This window comes from Vipera berus (genome assembly GCF_964194415.1).
Source record: "Vipera berus genome assembly, chromosome: 7".
NCBI lineage: Eukaryota > Metazoa > Chordata > Lepidosauria > Squamata > Viperidae > Vipera > Vipera berus.
The window spans coordinates 63019422-63043394 of record NC_138209.1 but is presented as its reverse complement, the minus strand read 5'-3'; the positions used below and the strand labels follow the sequence as shown (position 1 = coordinate 63043394).

The 23973-nt window shown below is 35.9% G+C and overlaps 1 long non-coding RNA gene across 1 annotated transcript in view; it reads right to left on the bottom strand.

Moving 5' to 3' along the window:
• LOC308670884 overlaps window positions 1-19191 on the bottom strand; it is a 472772-nt gene extending 453581 nt beyond the window's left edge. The window contains exon 1 of the long non-coding RNA XR_014027107.1: window positions 18884-19191. This is a non-coding gene — a long non-coding RNA (uncharacterized lncRNA). The remainder of the gene's footprint in view (window positions 1-18883) is intronic.
• Window positions 19192-23973: the final 4782 nt, after the last annotated feature.

The window sequence follows — 23973 nt, the reverse complement described above, 5'->3', positions numbered from 1 at the left end:
CTGTCTGAGCTAAACTCTGACTTCATTTAAGCATCTGAAAAACTGATTAGTATTGTGACATTATTGCTTGCCAAAAGTAGTACATTTACTATGATGACACTATTCCCATCTTATTAAAAGCATTATGTGAAAGCCTGGATTGACCAAAGAGGTCAATATACGTTGGCTCATCTGATGACAACAATAGCAATGTATAAGATTTACAAAGGAATAGGAAGAATAAATGCTAAAGATCCTGAATTAACAAATGGAAAGAATGAAAGAAAAACAGACTGTGGATCTATGAAAGTAGTGGGAAAGAGAAGGCTATATTAGATATGAATTTTCTCTCTTGATCTTATGGACTGGAAAGGCTGAATGCGTGCAGGAGTTAATTTTTGTCCAGTCTCCAATTTTCCTTTTTGGGAGAAAGCGGTTAGACTTCAGCTCCAGGGAATTTAAAGGAGACACACTGCCAGGATCTAACAATGTCAGGATTCAGGCCAATTTCCAACACACAAGTTACAGATAGTATCGGTCACCAGAAGCCATTATGAAAGAGCCAAAATGGAGGTAATATATCTTTTCTAGAGCTCCATCATCTCCCAGCAGTTTTCAGTGCCTTCTGGACTGACTATGAGGTTTGGCGTAAGAGGCGCTTTTCACGGTGGTTCTTTCTTTGTAGTTACTTTCAGTCAATGTTAATAGGGAAAGATCAGTCTCCACAGTTTCTCACTTGTGGGTGTACTGCAAGGCTCAATGCTCTTATCACTTTTGTTAGCATCTACAAGAAACCAGTGATGAGGTCCCCTATTGGTTCAGTTTAGTTATAAGCTAATGATACTCAAGTAGTCAAGCACTCCACAGACTAGCACTCAATAGAGTGCTAACATATTAACATATTGTTATTTTAAACTGTGGGACTTGTGAATTTATTCAGATCAGCATCTAGCACATACTTATCTAAATGTTATTATAGTTGGAAAAAAAACAAGTTTGATGGAAGAATGATGAAATATCCACAGTGGACTATAAAACTGACAGAAATAGCAAAGCTGATCAGTTTGATCAGAGGAAAATAAAATACGAGCTTTTTTTAAAAGACTTTTTTAGAAGCCTTATACAGATTTTTTACTGAAGGAAGAAAGGACAAAACTGATGATTTATAGATTTGAGGATTAGGGAGGGTTAAAGTGAGAGAGAAAGAGTAAGAGGGCAATTACTTGATAGAAAGAAGGTCCGATGTCACAAATTCTGTGTTTTGTTTTGTTTCTTTTTTCCACTTCTTTTCCATCCTCTTTTTTTCTTTACTTTTTCATTTAATACATATTTTTACTGTATTTAAAAATTCTAATGAAATATTAAAATAAAATATTTTTGGAAGAAGTTGAAGAGGAGTAAACAGTTAGCCTCCAGCAGAGTGAATGGAAATAAACATAAATTTGATAATATGGAATAAAATTAGGTGAAGAAATACTAAAAGGAATAACTTTTAGCTCTGATGAAAATAATAGTGCTATCTTGAACTGAAATACGACTAGAGGCACATAATATTTATTATGTATTCTAATTGGCTATTCTAATTAACTGCAGTCGTGTAATATTTTTCTGTATACTTCAGGATATATCACGGAGAAACTGAGAAAAGTCACTGCAAGTATCTATAGATTTTATTAATGTATAGATTAATAAAGGAAAAGGGATCTTATTCTGTTTTTCTCAGACATTAAAGAAAAGACAAGACTACAGCCCTTGGAATGGAAAACAGCTTGTCACATAATTCAGTGGGCAAACAATAACCAGGATGAGTGGTAAAATCACCACACAGTTTTGACATATCAACAGTTCTTCACATAGCAACAGTAGCACATTCAACAGGAAATGGTGTCGTTATTAAGCCACTATGTTTACAGCTGTTTAAAAGATAGAGTAGATCTGTGTTTTTGATAAGTGCTGCAACATAAGTGTGCTTTTGACAGTTTTCATCTTTCTTTGGAATAAAGAAATATAGCAAAATGACACATGTATTAGCTGACAGCTTGCCCAGAGGGGCATCATTACAAGCACATGCTATGGAAAATCAAGATAACATTTCTTTTCCCATATACTGTAGCTGAAAGCTGTCAGGTTTAGCTCTGTTCCTGAATATAACAAGCTGCTGCTGTCGCCACAGTATTCTAATGGACCTATAGGTTATAAATTATTCTTCAGGATTGTCCTTTTACATTAAACAGCTGCATGTGTTCAGGAAATGTTGTCTTGAACATTTATTATATCTATAACCTAAGCTCCCTTAGCTGTTCATCATGGCTCATTAGTGACGGGGAAAAAGTGTTTCCCAAGGAAGCAGAATAAAATCCTTCACAACTAGAGATATACACGTATTAGTGTATTATATCACATGGAGTTAGTAACTGGAATCATCTTTTCTTTTTACCTTCTTTATTTTCATCATGTAATACCAGATTGAGGGACGCAGTGGCTCAGTGGGTTGGGACGCTGAGCTTGTCGATCAGAAGGTCAGCAGTTTGGTGGGTCAAATCCCAAGTGCCGCGTAACAGAGTGAGCGCCTGTTACTCGCCCCAGCTTCTGCCAACCTAGCAGTTCGAAAGCACGTAAAAATGCAAGTAGAAAAATAGGGACCACTACGGTGGGAAGGTAACAGCGTTCCGTGCGCCTTTGGCATCTAGTCATGCCGGCCACATGACCACAGAAACGTCCTCGGACAAGCGCTGGCTCTTCGGCTTTGAAACAGAGATGAGCACCAGCCACTAGAGTTGGAAATGACTAGCATGCATGTGCAGGGGAACCTTTACCTTTACCTTTTTTAATACCAGATTGTGGAGTAGGTGATAATGTGCAAAGCTTGAAACTATATCACCCATAGTTGAAAGATGTTTACGCTAAAATAATTTCATTCTACAACTGAACATGTAAAATGATAAAATATTAAGAACTCACAATAAGACATAATGATTAGAATGGCTACCAAAACAAATTAGACAAAGAAAGTCCAGGAAAACTTTACATAAGCTTTAAAATCACACCATGAATTTTGTTAAACTGCATAGGGAATTTGACCTCATTACAGATGCCACAACCTAGAATATCCATCTCTGTATTACAAATAAAAAAAATCCATGAGGTTATAATACAAACAAAAGGACATTCCTAGGCGTTTATGGAATCAGGAACTTTCTCAAATAGGGTGGTTTTGACCTGTTTTCAATTTAATCTGGAAGTTCCTATCATAAATCAGAATAAATATGGGATGAATAAATTAATGTATGTGATACAATGAAGTTGATGTGATATTCTGATTCCAACACCATTAGTGAAATTATTTATTCACGCAAAGTGTCTGGTGCTTGGAGCTATTACAAGTAAAAGAAGGATTTCCTATCCTTATATTTTACAGGGAGATAAATAGAATGTTTAATCTTTAATCTGAATTCTGGAATAAAATAATTCCCCTGGAATGTTCCTTCAAGTGTTTATATCACAGGAACTTTTATATGAGTTGTTGTTCCTTTGTTTTTTACCAAGTTCCATAAGGATAGATAATGGAAGCAATTCCTGCCAACTGCTACCAATCACACAACTTGCAGAAAAAATCAGCCAATAGATTTTTTTTCAAATATTTTCCATAAAACATTAACAAAGGTGAAAGATCTATAAATACTATTGACTTGTTCAGTTGAATCTCCACCAGGGATCATAAAAGTCTTGCTTGCTTACCTTTATACTCTAAGCCACTGTATGTAGCAAAAAATAATCATATTTGTAGTTAACAGCAAACAGGCGAAACAAGCAACATGTTTAGACATATCTGTGTAGCAAAATGCACTTTAAGCTACCATTTTAAATATATTCTGAATTGTCCAAAAAAAAAAAGAGTACAGGAGGACTGAATATCCACAACAGGCATTTTCATTAGCCAACCAAACCATCATAGACAATTTTCTTCCTTTAAAAAAGGCACTGGATTGTTAACTTGCTTTTTTTATCAGATACAAACAATTGGTACTCAAAATTGATAGGACTTGTGCTTCTCTCCCAAATTGTACAAAGTGGTGAAGAGGTTTTTTTTCCTTTTAAAAACACTTTTGAAAAGCTTTCTGTGCTTTCAGTCACAAGGGTCTACTTGCAAGAAGCGTTTTACGTCCCCTGGGCTGAACTTAAGTGATCGTTTGGCATTTTAGAACACAACTGCAACTCTTGTTAGTTTCCATTCAAATTCAAAAATCCAGCCCCAAAACTTGCTGAATCAGAAATCTGCCCTGCAAAGCAAATCTGTAAATGTGATGGCTATGACTAGTAGAATGAGTTATTCTAAACAATGTGCCTGACAGGCAAGAAACATGTTATGGAGATATTTCCCCTTGAGGAGACCTATTTATTTATACATTATGTAACTATTCAAGCTTCAAAACAGAAGATGAATAAGGAAAGGCAGCTGAAAGGTGGAATTGGGTATGTGTAGTTTAATGAAGAGAAGGGTGAGGAGTGACATGATAGCAGTGTTCCAATATCTCAGGGGCTGCCACAAAGAAGAGGGAGCCAAGCTATTCTCCAAAGCACCTGAAAGCAGGACAAGAAGCAACGGATGGAAACTAGTCAAGGAGAGAAGCAACCTAGAACTAAGGAGAAACTTCCTGACAGTTAGAACAACTAACCAGTGGAACAACCTGCCTCCAGAAGTGGTGAATGCTCCAGCACTGGAAGTTTTTAAGAAGAGACTGGACAGCCATTTGTCTGAAATGGTATAGGGTTTCCTGCCTTAGCAGGGGGTTGGAGTAGATGACCTCCAAGGTCCCTTCCAACTTCTTCTTCTTCTTCTTCTTCTTCTTCTTCTTCTTATTATTATTATTATTATTATTATTATTATTATTATTATTATTATTATTATTGTTGTTGTTGTTGTTGTTGTTGTTGTTGTTGTTGTTGTTGCAGAGCATTTAATTGAAACTTCAGATGTTATTAATATCTAGCAACAGCTAAACTACACATTGATAATAATTTATAAGGTACCAGTGAAGTTAAAACAATCAATAAATAGAATAAACAAGGAAGCCCTAATTAGGTTATCTAGGATTAGTGTGTTTATTTTATACTCTGCCCTTGGGATTAAGCTGGTAACTTAATGTAAGAGTTATATATTTTTGATTTAATAAGAAGGAAAGGATTCAACTCACCTATAGTCACTCAGATCTATTTCTTTACTGAGTGTAAATTATAAGCTTTATACAGCAACACTTGCAAAGAGAATAAATGTCACTTTAACCAAAATGATACATCATGATCAAGGGGAAGAAAAACAGAAACAAATGGCAGTAAAAGTCAGGGTTTTCTGAGAAAGTATACAGACATCTGCATAAAGTGTCAAAAAAGTCAAGATCTGCATATAATAGTACTATTATTATTACTGAGAAAAAGATAAAAAGTACTGTCCAAATCACACTGCAAGAACAATTCATATAGCTTGAAGGCACACTGAGTTGACTATACAGTATCTCAGAAAGAAAGAAAAAGAAAACTCATTCATCACACTAAGCAAATGCATTCATCACACTAAACAAATGTTTCAATAAACACTGCAGTAATAAATAATATTTACATTTCAGTAATAAACAATGCTTGTATAGAAAGAAGCTACACAGACATTGCAATGCATAAGATCATAACTGGATTATGTAAGCAATTAAAAATATGGGAAAGGGGAAGCATTAATATTAATAATACAAGATCATTAAACCCTTAGCATCTTTCTTTAGATGTTGATGAGACCAAGTGATAAGAGGTCTGTGATAGGAAAGGGGATAGTGAGTATGGCCAATATGCTGCTTCTTATCTCTGAACATTGAACTGAACACTACATAGATGTGGATTGATTGACTAATTGATTGACTGATTGATGTCGGAAGAGCCTTGGTGGAGCAGTGGGCTAATGCCTCCTTAAGTAACACCAGCTGCCTGCAATTAGTGCAGGTTCGCATCCCAACAGGCTCAAGGTTGACTCAGCCTTCCATCCTTCCGAGGTAGGTAAAATGAGGACCCAGATTGTTGGGGGCAATAAGCTGACTTTGTAATAATGCCGCTTGGGGGGGGCAAAAGCCCTAATAAGCAGGCATATACATAGAATGAAGGCTATTGCTGAGCACATTGATTTGTGCTTTAACTTGTAAGCCGCCCTGAGTCTTCGGAGAATAATTTAATTTAATAATTTAATTTAATTTGTATACCGCCCTTCTCCCGAAGGACTCAGGGCGGTGAACAGGGCAATACATAATAAAAACAGGATACAAAAATTAAAAAGTAATTAAACAGCAATGCCCATAAATAAATTAATACACATTAAAAGTTAAGACCAATTTATAAAACCCAACCCCATCCCATCAGGCCAGGCTGGATTGTTCAAAAAGGAAGGTTTTGAGATCGCGCCGGAAGGAGCGAAGGTCGGGGGCCGTCCAGAGCTCAACCAGCAAGCGGTTCCATAGGTCTGGCGCGCCCACAGAGAACACTCTCCCCCTGGGGGCCACCAATCGACATTCTTTGATCAGAGGCACCCTGAGGAGGCCCTCTCTGTGGGAGCGCACTGGAGAAGGGCGGTATATAAATGAGATTAAAAAAAGAAGAAGAAGAAGATGTAGGAAACAAATCTGACTCATTATTTGCATGTAACCAGATACTTTTAACCAATGTTTAACCCAGCTATTCCTACATAGGGAAATATGTACATTGTACAGTACATTTCATTAAGATCAGCTAAGAACTTTCTAGCACTAATTTCTAGGGGTATTATTTTGAAAAGTAGAACTCTGAAGATTATGTTGGATATATTCTAATTTTAATGTTAAAATTTATAATTTCTTAATGTAGAGAACATCATGTGATAATCATCTTTTTTCTTTAAGCCACCAAGAATACTTAGGGATTTGGCAGTATTTAAATATGATCAATCAATAAAAATTCAAATGTGGGCAACATGGTCCCAAATTCTTGGAGAAAAAAGAACTTCCTTCCTCTCATATCTGTTCACCAACTCTGTTTCTTGATATTACTATTTTTTTTCCCTACTCTATCCCCCACCCTATTTTTTCTTCTCTCTCTTTTTCCTTATACTCTTCCTAGCATCAGTTACCTCCAAGCAATGGTGAAGGTTCTCAGCAAAGGAGTTTCAGTAGCTCATTACAACTAATTTACATAGCTTCTTAGAAGCCAGTTTAAAGCTGTTCAAAATAAAGATTTTTTTTTTCAGATATGTCTTGATTTTCACTCACCTCTTCCAATTTCACTCAAGGACTTCCTCTGAAATCTAAACCAGTGCTGTAAACTGTGTGCTTAGATTCTTGTTGAGCTATTTATTTCTGGTTTTATTTAAAGGATAATGCCAATGATGGATTCAGCACTGAGAAATGGCCATCATCCTGTGTTAACTGTGCTATTGGTGAACCATGAATCACAATATCATGAGCCACCAGTTGCAAACCTGTTCCTAGAAAAAAACCCTAGAAGTATTACAATAGATTTGATATATTTTCCATAGCTCAGTCCCTTGCAGTCATGTGTCAAATAAGAAGGGACCAGAGGATCAAAGGTGGGAGACAAAAAAATGAATATTCTACTCAACTTGTCTTTTTTATCCCCAACAACATCTACAAAAATACAATCTGGCAAGCTAAACCTACTGATTTGAAAGCAACCTGGCAAAAAAAAAGAAGATTAGAGTTAGAGTTAAAAGATGTGATTCAACTTACCAGATGGAATACTATATGACTAAACACTTGTTTGAATATGGTTATAATATATATATAAAGTTTGGATATAAAGAGGCCCTATAGTAAGATTACTAGATGGTGTACTATAGGATTAAATATTTGTTTGAACAGACAAAGCTTGGACATAAAGGGGCCTTATATTAAGAGGGATAAGATATATAAGTAGTATAATACTTTTATAATATATGAAATGTAAAAATATTGAGACAGTGTATTTGAATAAAAAGTATGGATGTTCAAAGTTAATGAACTTTGAGAAAATCATGACTGATAAGAGTAGTTTGAATACTGAGAGAAATTAAGCTTAAACAAGAATCTTGAAAACAGGAGATATAATGACTTAATAAGATGACTTCTATAAATAAAATTTACACATAAGCTGATTAGAAAAGTTGTTATATGCTGATTTTATTATTATATGTACAAATGCTAGAAAAATGTTTATATTCAACTTTATATATGTGGAAAGTATTAAGAATTATATTTGTTTAATGTAGACAAAAGGAGAATATTACCAGAAGAAGAGAGGATCAAGGAAATATATTATTTAATTTAATTTAATTTAATTTAATTTAATTAGATTTATTTACCACCCTTTCCCGAAGGACTCAGGGCGGTTTACAGGGCATTTTAAAATCACACCAATACAAAATACAAGTTAAAAGACAATTAAAAAGATTAAATTATCCCTGAAAATAAAACCCCAGTTAAAATTCTCAGCCTGGGCCAGAGAGCTCAAAGAGCCAAGTCTTCAGGTCCCGGCGGAATGAACGCAGGTCAGGGGCAGTCCTGAGCTCCACGGGCAGCTGGTTCCAGAGGGCAGGTGCACCCACAGAGAAGGCCCTCCCCCTGGGTGTTATCCGCCGGCAATCTTTTACCGGCGGCACCCTGAGAAGACCCTCCCTGTGCGAGCGCACTGGACGAAGGGAACTTGATGCCGGCAGCAGGTGTTCCCTCAAATAACCCGGACCCAAGCCATTCAGGGCTTTATAGGTCATCACCAGCACCTTGAATCTCACCCGGAGGGCAACTGGAAGCCAATGCAGCTCACGGAGTAGAGGTGTTAACCTCTACTATTAACCAACATATTGATCAATTATAGAAATTAATTGCTATTGATCATTTTTAAATATATGAACCCAGACAACACACTGTTCACTGAGCACTAAGGGTCATTATTGTAAAAAATTTATAAAGTATATTTTTAAAAAGAAAAGGAATTCAGTATATTTCACAAAGAAACCAAAAAATGTGAAACTTCAGATGTAAAAACAGTAATTGGTATAGTTGTGAAACATAAGAAAAAAACATTAAAAGGAGATTCAAAGTATGATAAATTCTTTCTCAGTTTTTCAGTGTTCATTTTTTCTGCTAAATTTGTGCTATAGGACATTGCTAAATTGTATGCATTTTTGTTTCTGATTAATGAGCTCTCCATGATATAAACTAGACTTGAAAGCTCATAAACATTGAATGATTTTGTGTTAGTTTCTATAATTTTCATGTGAGAGATTAAGGAACACATTTTGTTTGATTCAAGCATTTTCTTCTTTACTTATTAACGGGGATGTACATTGCCTGGAAAGGTTTGGCAACTCTTGTGCTAAGGGAAGAGAAAACAAGCTGATGAATTGGAGAAATACCAAGTAGCGACCTAGAATTTTGCCAGCATCTAGTTAAGTGGATTTCCAATTGAGCTTGGAATATTAAGTGCCATCAGCTTTGTGTGATATTCAACAATACATCATTAGCCATTATATTTGAACCGACACCAATTTCCACTAATAACATAGGAAATAGTACAAATTAGTGACCATCTAAATACTGCATAACTATAGAATTATTATACAAAAATAATTGCTTTTATGCAGATGGAATTGTTTACAATTGTTTACAAAATTTGGTTCACATAGTGTTTAATTCAAGTCTATCTTGGGTAAAACCCCGCAAGCTAACTATGCACAAATGCTAGACAAGGCATTTTTAGGCATATTGTAGGAACCCAGTCTTTATCTCAGCATGTTGAAAGAATGTCAATCTCACATCTAAGCATGTTGAACGACAATTGCCTTAAGCCATAATATGATATATTTGCTTGCCCGTCTAAAATAAAACCCAGCAGTTGTGTTTTGATAGTTCACATTTAGAATTAAACGCATAGTGTGAATCCAGCATTGTATCTGGGCAGTACACAAAACACATGGGAAGTGCATATACTGTAAACCCCTTTTTTCTTATGATTTTAATCACACTGCTCAGATTCTTATTCATGTTGTGAATTTGGTCCCGAGAGAATCTCTGCAATTTGATTCTTGCATTATACACTTGAAAATTCTTCAGGAGAGAGTGATATGAAGCACTTCCAGATGGGAGACAATTAATCCTAAAACATTGTGCACTGGCAAAGTTAGCAGTGGAAGAAAACAACATCTGGAACAGGCTCTTTTCCTGGTAAAATCTGAAGAACAAGGAAGAGTTATAAAACTGCAAGAGCTTCAGAAGTATCCAGAGAGAAAATAGGAGAAGAAAGGAGGAAGAAGGACTTAGCAGAAACTATTTTAGCCTGTTGATCACTGGGGGTTTAGAAATAAAAAAAAGAGAGAGCTTCCCTTTTAGTTTCTTTTTATATCTTTACTTTGCTTTCTCCTCATGATCTTGGGCTGTCCCTTTAGTCACCCCTGTACAGGAATAATAGATTGCTTTCATCCCTCTTCTCAATTCCCCCCAAAAGGAGGAAAAATTCAGAGATTCAGGCTTTCTGTAAGCACGTTTGATCTGTGATATTGAACTTGAGGAAGGGATGTTTCAGATTCTGTACAGCAGGATATAAGAAGCATAAGAGCTGAGAAGTAGACCACCTCAGTGGTGAGTCAGGCCTAATAGAACAGCTTGACTCTTAAGGTTAGGCTAGTCCCCACAATGCTTGCTTTCAGCAAGAATGGTGCTCTTTTACCAATCTACAATCTAAAACACTAACTTGTTGAACTTCTGGGGTTTAAAATTTATTTGTATGTTATTATTTTATTTTGCAGTCAAAAAAAATAACATATACAAACCAAAAATAAAAGATGTGAGACAAACAGAGGGAGGGAGGGAGAAAAAGGGAGATGGATTGATGGATACATAATACACATATAATCAAATATTTTTAAAATGTATATAAAGTGGCAAATCAATTTAACTGGAAAAGCAATTTATCAATATTACAGACTGAACATATTATATGCTATGGTAATTGCAACAAATTTAGTGATCTATTCTATTTGGATATACTAGTACTTCAGTCAGCAGAACCATATAGATGTTGCCAAAATGATCAGCCCAGATTCCAGTTTCAACATACAAATAGATAGACAGTTTATACAGAGTAGAACCTTGGAAATTTGGATTACGGTACCTCAGTATAGATGTTTCAGAATAGTAGCAGGTCTTTGCACCATACAGAGGGGACTGATGATCCTGAGTCCTGAAAACTTATTCAAGGTGCTGGTAATGACCTATAAAGCCCTAAATGGCATGGGTCCGGATTACCTACGGGAGCACCTGCTGCCGGCATCGACTTCCCTTCGTCCAGTGTGCTCCCACAGAGAGGTCCTCCTTAGGGTGCCGTCGGTCAAAGAGTGTCAACTGGCGGCCCCCAGGGGGAGGGCGTTCTCTGTGTGCGCGCCAGACCTTTGGAACCGTTTACCGGTGGAGCTCCGGATGGCTCTCAACCTTCGCTCCTTCCGACGTGACCTAAAAACATACTTATTTGAACAAGCCGGCCTGGTCTGATGGGTTTGGTTTTTTTTAATATTAACTGTATTAATTTTATTGGAATTGGGCTGTATTATTTAATTCTTTTTTAACTTTTGTACATTGTATTTTTACTGTATTTGCCCTGTACACCGCCCTGAGTCCTTCGGGAGAAGGGCGGTATAGAAATTAAATTATTATTATTATTATTATTATTATTATTATTATTATTATTATTATTATTATTATTATTATTATTATTATTATTATTATTATTATTATTATTATTATTATTATTATTATTATTATTAGCCTGGGAAGCGACAAGCCTTCATTATTCATTCTAAATCAGTGAGACTTGGAAGGAGAATATTAAGCATTTAAATTCCCTGATTTGATCAATGTCAAAGCCATTAATTTTCCAAGAGTAGCAGTGGGTAACAATTCCTTTGGAGAATTCAAATACTTCAGTTTTATTTTACTTAAAAATGAGTTACCCCTTCTAAAGTGAGGAAATGAAAGGGCCCTTTCCCCTAATGAGAGAATTAGTGCATTGTTGGCATATGAAAGTATTAAATGATGTTTTCTAGTACCAAGGACTAAGATTTAGACAGATTTTGTGCTAATGAACTAGTGAAAAAAATTGAAGAGCTTGGGGCCTGAAGAAAAAGAAGGGAGTTTGCCAGAATTTTAACCTCGCTTTTTAAGTGGATACACTTTAAGTCAGGCTGGATTTCTACATAGAATGAGCAGCTAAGATTCTTTATTCTACTCATTAGAAATTGCAAACAACCATTTTCTGTAAAAGAATGACTAGTTAAGTTACAAGAGTATGTCTTGAGTTTCATATGTAAAAAAACTAATCTGACGTAGATTTTAACTTAATACTAAAGCCATTTTTGGATTAAATATTTATCAACAGACTTGTAACTTGTAACTTGTCATAGATGACATAGTTGTAACTTCCAATAGATGAAACCCATCAAAAGAACTTCAAGGCAAGAATTCTTCCTCAAAGAACATTTTATTCAGGAAACAAAGTATCGGCACCACATAGTTGAACCCAAAACCAGATCCAAAGTAACAAATTGCAATTCCCACCCCCATGAAGCAATCATTAATCACATTCTCCAATTAGCCTAAAGTGGGAGCTTTCTCTCCAGCTCCTCAGCCCACCAAAACGTTATCAGTTTGTGTCCTTGAGTTCCCATGGAGCAGCATTATTATTATGGCTAGCTGAGCTCAAGCATTCACCCCAACCCCCCTTCTACATCTGGTTTCTAAATAGACGAAAAGCAGTGTTCCAGTATCTCAGGGGCTATCACAAAGAAGAGGGAGTCAAGCTGTTCTCCAAAGCGCCTGAGAGCAGGACAAGAAGCAACGGATGGAAACTAGTCAAGGAGAGAAGCAACCTAGAACTAAGGAGAAACTTCCTGACAGTTAGAACAATTAACCAGTGGAACAACCTGCCTCCAGAGGTGGTGAATGCTCCAACACTGGAGGTTTTTAAGAAGAGACTGGACAGCCATTTGCCTGAAATGGTATAGGGTTTCCTGCCTGAGCAGGGGGTTGGACTAGATGACCTCCAAGGTCCCTTCCAACTTTATATTATTATTATTATTATTATTATTATTATTATTATTATTATTATTATTATTATTATTATTATTATTATTATATTAAAAGCATAGCAAAAATGGCTGCATTTTCATCAGCTGTCATAGCAGGAACATCCATTGTTACAGCGTTGACAATATCCAGTGTTTTTGGTTTATCCAGTTATAGTTCTGTTACATTTAATTTTAAAATGATCTTCTAACTTTGTCAAATGTTTTAAAAACTAAGCAGAAATTATTGCATTTTTAAAAGCCTGGTTTATAATTAATAATTTGAGTCATTCTGGTTACAGTTGTTAATTACAATGTAAAAATTCAAATTTAATATTGACTTATTTTACTATTAATCCTTTAAACATATAAAGCATTGTAATATACAGATTTGAGGACAAAAATGCAGGTGAATTTTTTGCACATAGTCCTGTGAACCAAATGCAAATCAGGGTGTCCAATGACCCAAAACCTAATTGAATCCAAGTCTACAAATCCCTAAAAGTCTGTTTAAGACTCAAAGTACAAGCACTTAGGAGAAACCATTAATGTTACTGTTTTCCTATTGCTTTACACCTTCTTCACCATTTCCAGCACTAAAACACATCTCTTTTTCATCTCAACTTTCCCCCATTCTTCTTTTATGGGAATAGCAGCAAAAATAAGAGAATCAAAAATGGTATTGACACCTGTTCATTCCTTGCCATAGCTATGGTTAACTAGTATAACACTGTACATGAGAACCACGGTGCCATAAATTTCTTATAGTTGTAAAAAAAATTAAAAATGATTCAGAAATTCAATTTTTAAGCAAAATAATTCTGTTATGTTCAACACAGATCAAAGCCAAAAGAATTTACCCATAGCTTGCAAACCATAGTCTCACTGATAATGTCTAGAATCAGGTCAGCTTCTCCATGAAGAAGTTGGTGGCCACAATGCTTTTTCTTTATCTCCCTAACAATTGTTTATATCATAAACTTCCAAGGATAATATCATACAGTCAAAGGCCTGAATTATTTAAATGAAACGGTAGATTTGCTTGTCAAACAATAGCTCTTGTTGTTAATGTAATGATATGCATCTATGAAACTTATGCTTTCATAGGAAAGTATGCATTGAAAAACAGTAGTAATGTTAGGGAGAAGGTTACAGAGAAACAAAAGCTGGAGAAGACCTTGAGATGTGCACTAACTATACCAGCCGGCCAGACTTCGCAACACCCGTGGATTGGCTGGATTTCAAATGGACATTATACCTTTGGTGAGAGGAGGAATATTGCTAGCTTAACTATACTGTCTGCGCGGGTTTTTCCCCAGATCTCATCTTGACTTCCCTACTGTCACTGGCCCCTAATAAAAGTATCCTTTTGAAGAGTATCCTGTTTCAAGAGTTCTGCTTTCTTGGGTGGTTAGTTGTAGTGGGTCCTTACACAGGCATTGCTATCAATTCAATATCTTACATCAAACTAATGATAAGAAAAGAATTGTGAAAATTCCTTTCAGCTCTAACGAAATTATTACAGTGTTATGGGTCATTTCCCCATCTTAATGTACAGTGAATAAGTAGGGAAAAAGAGTATAAATGATCATATATTTTTTCAGAAGACTGAATTATGTCTACTGGTATTTCAGCAGTTGCCCAATTATGAAGTTCTCTATTATGTTTCAGTAAAATATGCTATTTCCCTGCTATTCACTTAGCAGGGTGTCCAGTCTTCTCTTCAAAATTTGTGATAAAAGAAATACTACAGTAGTCAATGAATAAATACATGTGAACTGCTGGAGTACTGCATTGCTATACTATACTGAGAACTACTTATTATGTGCTATAAAAGCTAATATTTAATTTAAAAAATATGAATAAGGAGATAAGTTTCATAAAGTTCTTAGTGACCTTTCCTGCTGCTTCTTCATTTGATTTTCTCCTTTTTATTTTTATTTTGTCTCTATATATTAATTAACTGAATCTTATTAAATATAGTGAGAATTATTTGGGGGGAACTAAATATAGTATTAAAAATTACATTATCAATTTTTGAGGAATGGGTAGGGACTATAAAAATGTGTACCTGACTCTTAACAAGAAGGCCATATATCCATTTGACTTCATTTCGTGAGATAATTAGAATTAGTTCTGTGATATTGTGACATTCAGTCATCAATATATTTATGTAACCTGAGATTGTCTGGGATCACCTGAAGAGGATGAAATTAAGAGTGATTATTAATAAAATAAATGATAGTGAATAAACAAGAGAGAAGGAAAATAACTATAGGATTACAATAATAAAAAACAAAGATCAAGACTAATTGTATATCAACAGATTAGGAACAAAATTGAACTACTGCACAAATTCCTCATTCAAACAATATTTTACTTAAGATGTTACAAATGGTATAGAATCACTTATGGAGAAAAAAAATAAACAGGTTTTGAGCAGATCACTAATTTTGACAGCTGTAGGAAGAGTAATAAGGTTTACCGAGAATTATAGGATAGAATAGATCACAGGTGTCAAACTCGCTGTGTCGCGTGACGTGTTGCGACATATCATGACTTTTTTTGCATTGCTGGAGCTGGGGTGGGTGCAGCCTTTATATGATGCAACTGGCTTGCGGGCTGGCAGTTTTACACCCCTGGAATAGATAAAAGCTGAAATCAAATCAGAGAGTAAAATACTAACAGTCTGAGATATGCAGATAAGCACTGTTAGGTAAAAGTAAAGAAGACATAAAACAGCTCAGTAAGAGAGTTTCCATGAACCTTTCTAAGAAAATTGCAGGGACTTCTCCAGGCAGCCTCTAAGAATTGGACATGATTGAATAGGGAAAAAAATAAGTCTATGTAAAGTGGACATTTAGAAAGAGTAAGAGGTATGAGATGAAGACAGTTGACAAGAGTTATTATGGACTAATAAAATGCAACTAACCAAATGAAAATTGACTTCTTCCTTGAAGTGTTATGTAAGCAGAATTCACATACTTTAAGAAGGAGAAGATAGTAGCTATAGTGGATGGGCATTAATAATAGATCAGGGCTATCATTGAAATCTAAGGATGGTCCCTGGACATAGTTAAGGTAGTGGATGTTACTTTGGATATTTTATTTTATTTATTGTATTCCATTTTATTTCTAGGACTGGGTAATAACTCAAGTGATACCAAATACCATTATAGATTATTTGATGATCATTATCATCAAAATCAAGGTGGCATACATCAAAAGATTTATTAATTTTAGTTCTTCAACAAAAACTGTGAGGTAGATTAAGAGAAAATGATGATTCCAAAGTCATCTGATAAGCGTCATATTTAAATGGGAACCTAAATTCCGCGAATCCATTTCTTACTGCTACTCCTGCTCCTGCAACCAAAACTTTTGGGACCATGTATGACCTAAATGTTCAGACTGGTACTCACATTTGCTTACTGATTTGGGTTAAACAGTAAAAACCATGGACACTTATGAAAATCATGATCAGTTATTAGAATTTTCCAGATTTACTTTATGCTACACATGTCCAAATAAAGGTAATTCAAGAAACCAATTCAGAATATTTACATGTCTTTTAGCTATGAGTAGCTAAAAGTAGCCATATATATACACTCTTACTTTCTATCATATATTTGCAGATGTGTACATGTTTGTTTTCTTTTACATCACTGAGAAATCTTAATATTGAAGAATCCAAGCACTTTATGATATTAGAAAATCAACACATAGCCATTCCAATACAAGAGGATATACAGTATGTAGCTCAGGGTTGAACTGTGGAGTTCATGGAGCTTGTTTGCTTGCTTGGAGATGTTTTATTGGCATCTATTTATGACAGTTGCAGTGTCTTGGGGTCACATGATCACCATTTGCACCTTCCCAGCAAGAATCCTACTAGTAAAGTCAATGGGGGAAATCAGATTTGCTTAATGTGCATATGAGTTACTTAACAACTACAGTGATTCACCTAACAACCATGACAAAAATATCATAAAATCAGGCACGACTTGCTTAATAATACCTTGCTTAGCAATGGAAATTCTGGTCCTAACTGTGGTAACAAGTCAAGGACTATCTGTAAAAAGAATGTTATGGTGACCTAAGAGAAAGATATGTTGCCGGGCACATTTGTTCAATGGATTAGGATTAGGATTTATTAAATTTATATGCCGCCCTTCTCCCTAAGGACTCAGGGCAGCTCACAACAATAAAAATTAAGAGACATAAAATACAAAAATTAAAAAAGAATTAAACAATGAATATAAGAAATACAGGACAATTTAACACAATAAAAACCAAATTAAAAACCATGGTCAGTCCAGGCCCGCTTGTTGGAACAACCATGTCTTCAGGTCATGGCGGAAGGATCGAAGGTCAGGGGCCATCCGCAGCTCTGGAGGCAGTTCATTCCAGAGGGTCGGCGCACCCACAGAGAAGGCTCTCCCCCTGGGGGTCGCCAGCTGGCATTGCCTGGCCGACGGAACCCTGAGAAGGCCGACTCTGTGGGAGCGAACTGGGTGATGGGAGGTTGACATTGGTAGCAGGTGGTCTCGCAAGTACCCTGGGCCTAAGTCATGTAGGGCTTTAAAGGTAATTACCAGCATCTTGAATCGCACCCGGAGGGCAAACGGAAGCCAATGCAGCTCGCGCAGGAGAGGTGTAACATGGGAGTATTGAGATACTCCCATAAGTATCGAGATACTCCCATGGGGAAAAAATGTGTCTTTTGTTTGTGAGCTTTTGTAGAAGGGCAGTGTAATTTTTATTCTACATTGAATACCTGAAATTACCATAGGTTTTATTGGTAATAAGCATAGTTTAATAAATTTATCTTCATTTCTTTGCTTTCATATGTCTTATTTGATAAATCAATGCTCAGCAAATGTATACATTATTTCTTAAGCTTCTAGTCAAGTCCATAGCTGATGAACAGCAAGTAGAATAAATCATCCAATTTAATTCCTACACAATTTAATAAAGACCCCTGTACAGAATCATATTTTTTAGATATCTATTTCGGTCTTGAGAGACACCCTTTGCATTGTCCCGTCAATACTGCACTTGCTTTTTCTGTGTTCTTAGTAAAGCTGTGTAGATAAAATTCTAGAACTGTAGTGAACCTAGACTTGGTACAATATAAGACACTTTTAGGATTTGATATTTTTTGACATTCTGTTATGATAGCAACAAGAATTTATGTCTATTTTCCTCATGTTTCCTCAGGTGTGTTGCAACAGTAACTTCTAGAATTCCCTGGCCCCAACATAATATGATTTCTTCAGAAAGAAAACCAACTTGTAACAGCCACAGAGCTTGGAAGTAATTAGATGTTGGCTATCATCAAACTACAATACTGGGAAAATAAATTATTACTGTTCTTCAGTACAGCTAGTCTGTAGAACTACATTTGTAAGAGAATGGATAGATTATATAAAACATACTAGACCTTTGCATTCATACGAATACATATGAATTTTATTTTTGTATACATCATATTTAGGAACCACCATCTCAATATCAGAATGATTGTATATAATATATGTTTAAGTGATGTGTATGAAAACTAGCATGGATTTTCTTTTCTTTTCTTTTCTTTTTCTTTTCTTCTTTTATGGCTGAAATCATGTAGAATGTGTATTAAATTAACAATAGTGTAAGTGTGATTAGATTGACTAGACCAATCTCTTCATTTCTAGGTACAAGCAATTTCTACCAAAAGCAATTTTCTGCTGTAAGTAGGCAGAGTATTGCTTCTCAGAACCAAAGCATTGCTCAAGACTGAACAACAGAATTTCATTGCCATTTCTTTTTCTTAACACTATTCTGTTTTTTCCAAGTTTCATTATTTAATGGTCAGGCACTACCATTCCAAACACAGATTTTTTAAAAAACAACAACAACAACAACAATGCCACTTAAACTACTGATTTATAATCTTATGGAGAGTTGACGATTAACAGATTGGATAAAATATTTCAGCTACATAAACAAAAAAAGATTAGATTGCAGCTATAAAATTATACTATATATTCTAAGATCACTTCTTATTGCCTCTATTTTGTAAAGTAAAAAAAAATAAGAAGAATGCAATGCATCAATAGTCTTACCACAGAAAGTTCAGTGTAATATATCAAGTATTACATATGTATCATCTGGAATTTACTAATTATCAAGAGCAAATTGATTTTGCTATAAATTATTAAAAACATATAATACTGTATCTTTTCTAAGGGAAATTTAATCCATGGTTGATTTTTCCTTTTAAGAGGGAAAATATAATTACTTTTATCTTTTTATAAATAATTATATTATTTATAAGTATATTAACATAATTTGTAACAAAACAGAAATTTTGGATGCAAAACATAAGTTTAGGTAAAGTTTCCCCCGCACATGCGTGCTAGTCGTTTCCGACTCTAGGGGCCGGTGCTCATCTCCGTTTCAAAGCCAAAGAGCCAGCGCTTGTCCGAGGACATCTCCGTGGTCATGTGGCCGGCATGACTAGACGCCAAAGGCGCACGGAACGCTGTTACCTTCCCACCGTAGTGGTCCCTATTTTTCTACTTGCATTTTTACGTGCTTTCGAACTGCTAGGTTGGCAGAAGCTGGGACGAGTAACAGGCGCTCACTCTGTTACGCGGCACTCGGGATTCGACCCGCCAAACTGCCGACCTTCCGATCGACAAGCTCAGCGTCCTAACCCACTGAGCCACCGCGTCCCATGCAAAACATATAAAAACAATTGATCAGTAACAGACTATACTAACAAAAATGATGTTTAAAGATGTTCATCATTTACTGAAAGAGAGCTAAAAAACAGGCCTTTTTGATTTGTCTATTTTTGTCACTTGAGCAGATATAAACTGAACTGTGCAACAGAAAGCAATCTTCAGTGTCTTGTCTCTCTTCTATAAAACTAAATAAATAATGCATCTGAAAAGACCAAGTAGAATTGGTCATATATACAATTTATGTACTATACTGGTATGAATGTGTGTGAGTATATATTTATGGCCAAATGTCTATGGAGATTCTCAATCATCAGATCACGGCTGTCTCTCAGAGGTGCTTCTTCTTCAGTGAAAGAACTTCCTGGATGAGAAGTGAAATATTTTCAAGAAAAAAATAGCAAAACAGTCCACTTGCCTTTTAAAAAGCACTTTGGGGACATATTAATGGATGGTGCAATCACTTGGAGTGACAGTTTGCCAAACAAATGAAGGACTTCTCTGAACCTTGAATCTATGCTAAGTCATCTTGTACAAGCATTTGTGAATGTGATGTTCCACCTTAATAAAATTATGTTGTTTATATGTTATTATGAAATACTATATTTATTTATTATGTATTTTATATCCATGTTTATTTTTTGCTATAAACTACTAAAGGTGGTGAAGATATCTAATACTCCTCCCTCCTATTTTGCCCACAACAATCATGTGAAGTGAGTTGGGCTGAGAGAGTGATTGGCCTAAAGTCACCCAGCTGGCTTTCATATTTATTTATTTATTTATTTATTTATTTATTTTATTAGATTTATATACCGCCCTTTCCCGAAGGACTCAGGGCGGTTTACAGGGCAGTTTAAAATCATACCAATACAAAATACAAGTTAAAAGACAAATAAAAGATTAAGTTATCCCTGAAAATAAAACCCCAGTTAAAATTCTCAGCCTGGGTCAGAGAGCTCAAAGAGCCAAGTCTTTAGGTCTCGGCGGAATGAACATAGGTCAGGGGCAGTTCTGAGCTCCACGGGCAGCTGGTTCCAGAGGGCAGGCACACTTACAGAAAAGGCTCTCCCCCTGGGTGTTATCCGCCGGCAATCTTTTATCGGCGGCACCCTGAGAAGACCCTCCCTCTGCGAGCGCACTGGACAAAGCGAACTTGATGCTGGCAGCAGGTGTTCCCTCAGATATCCCGGACCCAAGCCATTTAGGGCTTTATAGGTCATCACCAGCACCTTGAATCTCACCCGGAGGGCAACCGGAAGCCAATGCAGCTCACGAGTAGAGGTGTTACATGGGAGTATCGGGAAATCCCCATCACAACTCGTGCGGCCGCATTCTGCACCAGTTGAAGCCTCTGAGTGGTCCTCAAGGGCAGCCCCATGTAGAGAGCGTTGCAGTAGTCTAAACGGGAGGTCACGAGTGCATGAGTGACTGTGCGAAGGGGAACTCAGTCCAGGTAGGGTCGCAACTGGCGCACCAGGTGAACCTGGGCAAAATATTTAAAGTTGGTCTCCCAATTTCTAGTCTGGTGCCTTAATCATTGGACCAAAGTGGCTCTCTATCCACTTAATTTATTAATTTTTGTTAAGGTTGCATTCATTGAAAATGCTAATTTTTCTCTAATCTATATTTGTAAAATGATTTTGAAAGAATGGTTATTTACAATAAGAGATAAAATATCTCTTATTGCAAATAACCATTCTTTCAAAATTATTTTAAATTATCTCTTATTCAGTTAAACTCTGCAAAGTTAAGGAAAATCTACTTCAAAGTGTATTTAACTTTTTATTGACTCCAAAAACAGTGAAGCAGGGAAATAAAAAGTAATAAAACTTATTCTAATTGCTTTGAGCGTTTCTTTATATTATCATATCAAACTGAGATTCAGAGTATCTATGAACAGAGATCAGCAATGATGTTGTGACTAAAATCTGTCAAGACTCATATCAATTTTGGCAGGTAAGAAAGAAAATAAATAAACAAATTTTGCAGAACTGAGTTCATCTCAACCTTAGATACTTGTGAATCCACACACGTTTTTTTATTAAAAGATAGGTAATCCTTAACGTTTTGTCTATATATTATTTACAGCTATTTTTTTAAATATATGCTTTATTATTTATAGTTTTGCTTTTCTCTTATTGACTTTAAAAGCACTAATCATATATGTTTACAGCTTAATAAAGAAATGCCATAAAAAGAAGTTATTAAGACATTTCCTAATAAATGTTGGAGGGGAGGGGGAGGAGGAGGAGGAGGAGGAGGAGAAGGAGGTGGAGGAGGAGGAGGAGGAGGAGGAGGAGGAGGAGGAGGAGGAGGAGGAGGAGGAGGAGGAGAAGAAGGAGGAGGAGGAGGAGGAGGAGGAGGAGGAGGAGGAGGAGGAGGAGGAGGAGGAGGAGGAGGAGGAGGAGGAGGAGGAGGAGGAGAAGGAGGAGGAGGAGGAGGAGGAGGAGAAGAAGAAGAAGAAGAAGAAGAAGAAGAAGAAGAAGAAGAAGAAGAAGAAGAAGAAGAAGAAGAAGAAGAAGAAGAAGAAGAAGAAGAAGAAGAAGAAGAAGAAGAAGAAGAAGAAGAAGAAGAAGAAGAAGAAGAAGAAGAAGAAGAACCTAGGAAACCTAGGTTAATGTACTAAATACTAAACAAAATATCTTCACATCCTGTTATTACTATCCCATACATTTCTCCTTTACAGGGACCTAAAATGGAATAGTTATAGCTGCTAATGTTTCAAGATTTATTTTATTTTATACCTATAACTGAGCAAACAGAGATTTCTATAGTCAAGGTGCTTCTATTGTCAAACAGAAATCTCCTGCTGAATGTCACAACATTAAGAGAACATTATAGACATTAGTTGACGGTTAGGTACCTCAGTAAAAAGTGCAGTATAAATATAGACAAAGAAAAAACTGGCACTGAGAAAGATAGTATATATAGTGAAACAATATACATTTAGAGTAAGTACAAAGAGAAAAGCAGAATTGGGGCAGGGAAGAGCCTTGGTGGAGCAGTGGGCTAATGCCTCCTTAAGTAACACCAGCTGCCTGCAATTAGTGCAGGTTCTCATCCCACCAGGCTCAAGGTTGACTCAGCCTTCCATCCTTCCGAGGTAGGTAAAATGAGGACCCAGATTGTTGGGGGCAATAAGCTGACTTTGTAATAATGCCGCTTGGGGGGGGAAAGCCCTAATAAGCAGGCATATACATAGAATGAAGGCTATTGCTAAGCACATTGTGCTTTAGATTGTAAGCCGCCCTGAGTCTACGGAGAAGGACGGGATATAAATGGGATTTTTTAAAAAAAGGTGGGAAAGAATATGAAAATACATGTAAACATTTTTGGTGGTACCAGTTTTTTCTTAATTTATCTCAAATCATTTGTCAATGAAATATGATATTATAAATTTTATCCACAAAATCTATTGTTTTAATAATCAGTACATGAAATGTATTAATCCACATCAACTGCTGACTGTATGGTTCTGTCTATTATCATAAAAAATATTTTTCACAGTGCTTCCAATAGTTCTTGCTTAATAATTATTGTTTGAAGCTAAACAAGCTTAACAAGAATGTTATTTTGCCATGTATTTAAATTGTGCTATAGCTTAATAACAAAGCACAGGGGGAAAACAGTTTGCATCATCTTTAGACACTCATGTTAAATTAGCTTTGAGCAGAGTGTACTGGACACAATAAACTGCCAATCTGCTCACTTTGCATTTCACATATAACTATAATAGATAGAATTCTATTACAGGTTTTTCTAATCTAAGGGAAGAATGATCTAATAGTAAAGAGCCAGGAAAATACATAGTTTATTATTTTCTAGAAATTGGCACTATTTAACTGAAGAGCAGTGCAATTAATTGAAATCCAGGCAATTATAGGTATTTCACCATTAGCATTAGATCCTCCCATGCTATATAGCATATTGGCCACCAAGGAATCTCCAGTATTTTCGGTTTGGGGCAAGTACAGTGTCTTCCCATGTGATGTTTAAAGTCTTTAAGTCATCTATGAACATTCTTTGTCACGTATTTCGAGGGGGTCTTCTTGGTCATTTGGCAGCAAGGGGGATCCATCTCATTGCCATCTTGGGAATTCAATTATTCTCCATACAGAGTATATAATCTGCAAGTTGGAGTCTTCT